We start from the raw sequence: 8,459 nt of genomic DNA on the forward strand, positions 1-8,459 counted from the left end.
CTTGTTATATGGGTTAAGTAGAAAAGCTTAAGGGAATGAAACATTGCACTATCTACGTATCAGTATCTGCAACTTGAGTTACTAAGCTTGTAGGAAATAGAATGAAATAGAATGAAAAAGATCAAAAATCAATAAAATTAAGGCGGATAGAAAAACTTATTAGATACCATGGATTCGGATATCTAATAAGTTATACCTACTATTGGATTTGAACCAATGACTCATGCCGTATGAAAGCAATACTTTAACCATTGAGTTAAGTAGGTCATTTAGAATCAAAAAGAGAAAGAAATGGAACCCATCACATCAATCGATTATAAATGTAATATTCTTTATAAGCAATACCGATCAAAGAGATAAAAGAAATCGGATGTTGGATCATGTAATATTCATCTTGACAAGAAATTATTGACATGATAAAATATATATCACAAGCAAAAGGGCTATAGCTCAGTTAGGTAGAGCACCTCGTTTACACGCGCGCCGATGTTTTTTCAGAGGAGTACATTATGGAATCAAAAAACTTATTGAGAAGTTGATGTCTTACTCCATGACTTTTAGGGAACAAGAGAACAATAGCCTGACAAAAGATTCGGTCCAATTTAGGTGCCCTTTTAGATTTTAGGCAACCAATAGAACCCAGGCAGAGCGAGAAAATACTTTTTCAATTTTTCAAGATTAGTGTCCATTTTCAAATAAGAATTGGAAGAGAGATTCAAAGAATTGCAAAAATATATACACAGATATCAGTTATTGTGGGAAACTGAAAGAACCGACTTAAGTCACGGAGTACCGTTGTCCGCCATTTGACCGCGGTGAGAGAAACTAGCAAAAATCACTCAAAAAAAAAACACAAAAACAATGTAAGAAAATCAAAATAATCAACCTTTATCTACAAGATCATTTAAACTAGTTGATTCATTTTCACTAGGAAAATTATCAAAGTAAGCTTTCAAACGATGTCCATTTTTCTTAAAATCATTGTCATTCATTGAATTCTCAATATCATAGGCCCCATAAGGATTGCTCCGTCTTGATCTTAGCTCACTAGGTAATAAATAGAGTTGAGAATTATAAAACAAAACTTTTTGACCAGTATCAATCTTTTGACAATTTTCACAAGCTTTGCAGAATGCATGTGTGTCCTTGAACATGGTGGGCCAATAAAATCCATTTTGAAAGATTTTTGTAGTTGTCTTTTTTGACAAGAAATAACCTCCACATGCTTCAAAATGACAAAGTTTAATGACACTACTTACCTCATTGTCGGGAATGAATCTTTGAAATATTTGATCAGGACAATATTTGAATAAGTTAGGGTCATCACAATAAAAATTCTTCACTTCGTTCAAAAACTTTTCTTTGTCTTGAGTACTCCAATCAGCTGGCAAATCTCCTAAAGCAAGAAAATTAATATTTTTATCATACCAAGGCATTGGACTAAGAGAAAGTAAGGATTCGTTAGGAAAGTAATCATCGATTGGTGTGATGTCAGATGTCGAATCTGTTGTCACTGTTGATAAAAGATTCGCATCAACATTTTCGGTGCATGTTTCATCCATGATTTCTTCCTTAGAATAAATCATTTGCAAATCTTCAGATTCATCTAACTCATTTTTACTTAAAGTAGATTCAAGTTGATCATAAACTAATTCGTCAATATGATCTACTTCTTGTAAATCATTATCATCTCCAGGTTGCTTGTAAATGTTGAAAATATTCATCTCCAATGTCATGTTTCCAAATGATAGCTTCATCAGTCCATTCCTACAATTAATCAATGCGTTAGAGGTTGCAAGAAACGGACGTCCTAAAATAACAGGAAATGAATTACATGCTTCAGCAGGTTCTGTGTCCAAGACAATAAAATCCATAGGATAAATGAATTTATCGACTTGTACTAACACATCTTCAATTATTCCTCTAGGCACTTTTACATATCTATCGGCAAGTAAAAGAGATATAGAAGTTGGTTTTAACTCACCTAGATTGAGACTCTGAAAAACTGAATATGGAAGTAAATTCACACTAGCACCGAGATCAAGTAAGGCTCTTTCAATTTTATGCTCTCCAATAAAGCAAGAAATTGTAGGACAACCAGGGTCTTTATATTTCAAAGCATTATTGTTCTGAAGAATAACACTTACTTGTTCAGCTAAAAAGGTTTTCTTTTTCACATTCAGTTTCCTCTTCATAGTGCATAGATCTTTTAAAAATTTAGCATAGGAAGGAACCTGTTTAATTGCATCCAACAAAGGTATATTGATCCTTACCTGTTTGAAAATTTCAAAAATTTCAGAGTTGTGATTGACTTTCCTTTGTTTGGTCATGACTTGAGGAAATGGAAGTGCTGGTGGTGAATCAGTCGTTTCTTTGCAATTTTCAGATTCAACCCCTTTCTTACCCTTAGAGATTGACTCATCATCCTTCTCATAAGGTTTAAGAGAGGGTTTTTTAATAACCTTACCACTGCGCAGAGTAGTGACTGATTTGACTTGATCCATGTGTTGGCTTCCAGAACTACTTGCATTTGCATTGTATTGCCCCCTGGGATTTTATTGTGGTTGAGATGGAAACTTACCTTTCTCTTGGAAACTGAGAGCAGATGTTAATTTTGCAAGAGTATCTTTAAAATCTATCATGTTTTGAGCAAGTTAAGTATTGATTGTCTCTTGCTTTTCAATGAATGCATGCAATATTTCCTCAAGATTTCTTCTAGGAGGTGGAGCATAAGGAGGTGCATATCCATGAGAATTTTGGAAATTGTGGTGTGCTTGAAACGGTGGTTGTGAAGTTTGTGCATTGTTGTTCTCACTCTTCCAACTAAAATTTGAGTGATTTCTCCAACCAGGGTTGTATGTTTGCGAGTATGGGTTATGGTTGGGCCTTTGGAAATTGTTTAAAGCATGGGCTTGTTCATGAAGACATTCCTTAAAAGAAGGCAAGGTTGGACAATCATTGGTTGAGTGTTCATTTGTTTCACAGATTTGACACACAATGTTTTCAATAGATTTTAATTGACCACTCTTTTTCAATTCTAGTGCCTCGACTTTTCTAGCTAAAGATGCAAACTTGGCTTGAAGGTCATGATCTTCCCTAAGGTTGTACATACCTCCACTAGATGTATGAGGTTGAGTTTTACTCGGTGCCTCATAAGTACCCGCGGTGTCCCAATTTTGAGCATTTTCAACTAACAAGTCTAAGTACTCCATTGCTTCATCAGGGTCTTTATCTTCAAAAGTTCCATTGCACATCAATTCAACCATTTGCCTATCTTTAGGTGTTAACCCTTCATAGAAATGTGAAACCAATCTCCATGTTTCAAAACCATGATGAGGGCAAGTACTAAGCAAGTCTCGATACCTATCCCAACATTGGTAAAATGTTTCTCCTGGTTTTTGAGTGAAAGTGGTGATTTGTCTTTTGAAAGAGTTTGTTCTATGAGATGGGAAAAACTTCTTCAAAAAATGTTGTTGCATTTCATCCCAAGCACGAATGGATCCTGGGCTTAAATTTTGTAGCCATGCTTTAGCTTTATCTTTTAATGAAAAAGGAAAAAGCTTTAATCTGATGGTGTTCATGCTACAATTTAAATTATTATATGTGTTGCAGACCTCTTCAAATTCCCTTAAATGCAAGTATGGATTTTCCAATTCCAAGCCATGAAAAGATGGTAAAAGTTGAATAATGTCTGGCTTAAAATTAAAATGAGATGCATCGGGAGGAAAAACTATGCATGATGGTGCACTTGTTCTTGTGGGATTCATGTGGTCTCTAAGTGTTCTAGCACGGTTATTCTCATTATTTTCATTATGAAGTGATTAATTATTCTTATTATTCTCATTTTGAAGTGATTGATTATTTTCTTCGGCCATATTTTCTGAAAATGATGAGGATATCCTACAAAGTCTACCACTTGATGTACGTGACCACACTCTCATGCACGTGTAGGAATAGAATAAAAGGAAAAAGAAAACAAAAGAAGAAGAAATAAGCGAAAAGAAACAAAGTTATATACAAGAAAAGTGAAAAGAGAAAATAAAATAACTACTATAATTTATACAAGAACTTACCTCCCCGGCAACGGTGCCAAAAACTTGACACGACTAAAAGATTGATGTCTTCTCCCAAGTGCAGGAGTGTCGAAGTAATAAATAACCCGACAAGATCGGGGTCGAACCACAGGGAGGTTAATTGTACAAATTATAAATAACAATAATACAACAACAATAACAACAACAACAATAGTAATAATAATAATAATTAACAACAACAACAATAATAATAGTAATAACAGCAATAATAATAACAATAATAATAATAATAATAATAACAACAGTATTAGTAGTAGTAGTAGTAGTAGTAGTAGTAATAATAATAATAATAATAATAATAATAATAAAGAAAAAGAAGAAGATGAAGATGAAGATGAGAACTTTGAGATAAAATATTAACGTAAAGATTTAACAACGATAACAATAAATGTCAAGGTTAGAGGATCCACTAATGGTATGTCACACAAGTATAGTATAAACTCTTATTAGTTAATTGGAAGCCACACACAAAGGAGGTTCCAATCAGATTATAGATTGTTAACATGATTACATTAGTCATCTTATTCAATTAATGCTAATACTTGTAAATCTCGTCAAGCATTCATGATTATAACTTATGTTAACAACAAATCAAGTTCCTTTCATAGCTCAGGTGTCGGTTATACCATACATTATGGGCTATGAGAGTGCCAAGCATTTGTTGTACCAAGTGTTATACAACATAAATCAAGATTAGTCATTTAACAAGCAAAGTATTAAAGAGTGAACAAGATAACAAATACAAAACATGTTAGTATCAAACATTAAAGTCCATATTGAGTTTACACTATACTTATTCTTACACCATTAGTGTAACCTTTTCACCTTGACATAATAAACTTAGCTAGACATAATAAAAGAAAGAAAAATAAATAAACAAAATAAGAACATAAATAAGATAAGAGTTAACTAAGTAAAGGAAAGGAAATGAAAGGCATAAACGTGATATTAATGAAAGCAAAGCATAAACATTACAAAAAATACAAAGAAAGAAAGCAAGAGCATTATCTTGATTTGGAGACCAAGATGCCTAAATGCATGGAAAATATCTCCTTTTATAGGCCAAAATTAAGAACTATTGATTTGATGACTAATTGATGAGTGGGTGGCCAACTCTTGACTTGGTGACAATCCTTATCTTCTCTTGTCTGCCCAAAACGTCATTGATAACGTCAAAATTGGAGCCACTTGAAAACAGGAAAGTTGTAGACATATTCGAAACATGAAAGTTGTAGGAAATTATCTCAGCTTTCTTATGTAAAAACTTCAACTCATTTCGACTTCTAGAACTCTAGATATGGGCCAAACATTGAACAGTGCTCGAGCTGGAAGATACATTCGAACTTCTTTGTTGTTGCTACAATTTAGACTTGAAAATGACCTTTTTAGATCTTGGGCTCCATATGAAAGTTGTAGGCCGATGTCTTACCTTTCCATCCATATAAAGTAGACCTAAATCTGAGATCTATAGCTCCAGATATGACCCAATTACCAAACAGTGTTCCGGTTTGGATTGCACCGACATCTCTTTTCTAAGTTTGGCCATCTCTTTATCCTTTCAATTTCAGTTCTTAAATTCATCAATCAATCCTTTCATTTATGTGATTGGCCTATATTTAAAATGTACATTTACCATAAATTAAAGGTATCTTATATTATTAGATATATTATTATAAAACATGCTCTAGTTAAGGAGTTATTGATACTTCAAGTGCAAAATGATGATATAAAACCTTGATAAAAATGCACTTTTAAGTACTTATCAGTAGGTAACATTGATGAAGCTACTGCAAAGGCTACGAACTTAGAAATGGAGAACAACTTGAAGAAATGATCTTAAGTCTTTATGTATTGACCCCGAATCAAATTGTTTGGGATTCAAAAGTGAAAGAAATCATTTTATCTACTAATAGTGGGCAAAGTGGTGTATTACCTAATCACGCACCTATTGCCACAGCCATTGATATCGGTATTTTGAGAGTACGCCTTAATGACCAATGGTTAACGATGGCTCTGATGGGTGGTTTTGCTAGAATAGGCAATAATGAGGTTACTATTTTAGTAAATGATGCGGAGAAGGGGAGTGAGATTGATCCACAAAAAGCTCAGCAAACTCTTGAAATAGCAGAAGCTAACTTGAGGAAAGCGGAAGGCAAGAGACAAATAATTAAGGCAAATCTAGCTCTCAGACGAGCTAGAGCACGAGTAGAGGCTATCAATGTGATTTCGTAACTATAACCAGTTGGCGGTGCGCCCGAATAATCAAAAGAAAAACTTATGTATAAACATAAGTTCTGTTTATACATCTTATTTTTTTATTCTGCAAATTGAATAGAATCATAAATGGAATCGGATTCTATCTAATACAACTACAACGAAAAATTTTCAAATTCAAAAATGAAATAGAGAAAGAGAAATATAATGGAATAGAAAAGATCAAAAATCAATAAAATTAAGGCGGATAGAAAAACTTATTAGATACCATGGATTCGGATATCTAATAAGTTATACCTACTATTGGATTTGAACCAATGACTCCCGCCGTATGAAAACAATATTCTAACCACTGAGTTACGTAGGTAATTTAGAATAAAAAAGAGAAAGAAATGGAACCCGTCACATCGATGAATTATAAATGTAATATTATTTATAAGCAATACCGATCAAAGAGATAAAAGTTGGATCATGTAATATTCATCTTGACAAGAAATTATTAACATGATAGAATATATATCACAAGTAAAAGGGCTATAGCTCAGTTAGGTAGAGCACCTCGTTTACACGCGCGCTGATGTTTTTTCAGAGGAGTACATTATGGAATCAAAAAACTTATTGAGAAGTTGATGTCTTACTCCATGACTTTTAGGGAACAAGAGAACAATAGCCTAACAAAAGATTCGGTCCAATTTAGGTGCCCCTTTTTTATTTTTAGATTTTAGGCAACCAATAGAACCCATTATTGATTTAAGATATTGATAAGGGGAATACTCACTCTATTCAATGCTAGGCATAATGAGTATAAAGACCTCAAAAAATTCTTTTTTCGTCTTATCTTATGAACTTTAAGGTGTATGAAGTTTCATATTGGATTATTTAAGTAACAAGGGGGCGATGGAGACTTCATTTAACTTAGGTTGATCTAAGCCAAAAGCAAACTTACATCAGGATACCTTCTTTGAAACACTTCGGTAGTGCTCTCAGATCGGAATCCAAATAAGAAATCAGAGCACATGGAGCCATCTTCTTATCTTCTTGTCAAGAGAATTATGGTAGACTAACTGATTATTTATATCAGTTAATGGAAGAGCCGAATGCAAAAAAATACATGTTGGGTCTTTGAAACAATTCAAATCATTTTGAGAATAATCAGTTTGATCTGTTTTACCGAGAAGGTCTACGGTTCGAGTCCGTATAGCCCTAAAAAAAATGAAATAAAATTCAAATACAAAAACAAAAATTGTATAGTTTTTATTTCTTCATTATTGTATTGTTTGTTGTTTGTAACTAACCGCTTGCAATTGCTTAGTTTATCAAAAAATGAAAAAAAAAAGCATTTTCATAAGCTTGCTCGCAGGAATCATTCAGGATAGAGTATAAAGCTGAAATAAAAAAAAAGTGCACTTCAATAGACCCGATCGCTATTTTTTTTTTTATCTTGTCTTGGCTAAACAAACCCAATTTTCTTCATTACTCTTCCTAAGTCAATTACATATGAATTTTTCCCCTTTCTTATCCGCAATCAAAAAGAGTTAGTGATACTTCTTTTCTTTGTCTTTGGGATACCTGCCGAAGCCTAATGAATTTTTGGAGTCAAAATCATGACACGAACTCATTTAAAAACAAATTCCAACCTAACTCAACAAAAATCAAATCTACTAGTAAGTTACACAGATTTAAAAATGACTTACTCTATTTATGGACAAGCTGGAGTTTGAAAAATGAGGATCTTTATTAACTTTCATTATTAACATTGTAAAACGGGCTCTTCTTTTTTCTTTTATTGCGATACCTTACCTGGTATAGCAATAAAAGGAGTCTTTTCTTGTCGTAACATTCAATTACTAAATTTAATTAATTTAATTAATATATTAATATATTTATATTAATTTCTAAATGAATATAGAAGTATAATTTGAAATGCGAAATGAATATAGAATAGAATTCTCTAGAATAGAAGTATAATAGAATAGAATAGAAGTATAATTTAGTTAATAGTTAATATAAGATCCTATTTTATTAATGTTTAATATTATTTATTATAATTATTTATTATATTTAATATTATTTATTATATTATATTTATTATTATATTTATTATTATATTATATTTATTATTAAATATTATTAAATATTAAATTTAGAATA

At 32.3% G+C, this 8,459-nt stretch overlaps 1 long non-coding RNA gene across 1 annotated transcript; it reads left to right on the forward strand.

The window, feature by feature from the left end:
- The first annotated feature begins 361 nt into the window (after positions 1 to 361).
- On the forward strand, positions 362 to 8,126 carry LOC105113775 (uncharacterized). Its single transcript, XR_840019.1, has 2 exons — positions 362 to 606; positions 7,006 to 8,126. It is a non-coding gene; the product is annotated as an uncharacterized LOC105113775 (long non-coding RNA).
- Positions 8,127 to 8,459: the final 333 nt, after the last annotated feature.

The sequence above is a fragment of the Populus euphratica genome, unplaced genomic scaffold (assembly GCF_000495115.2).
Source record: "Populus euphratica unplaced genomic scaffold, PopEup_1.0 scaffold454.1, whole genome shotgun sequence".
Taxonomy (NCBI): domain Eukaryota; kingdom Viridiplantae; phylum Streptophyta; class Magnoliopsida; order Malpighiales; family Salicaceae; genus Populus; species Populus euphratica.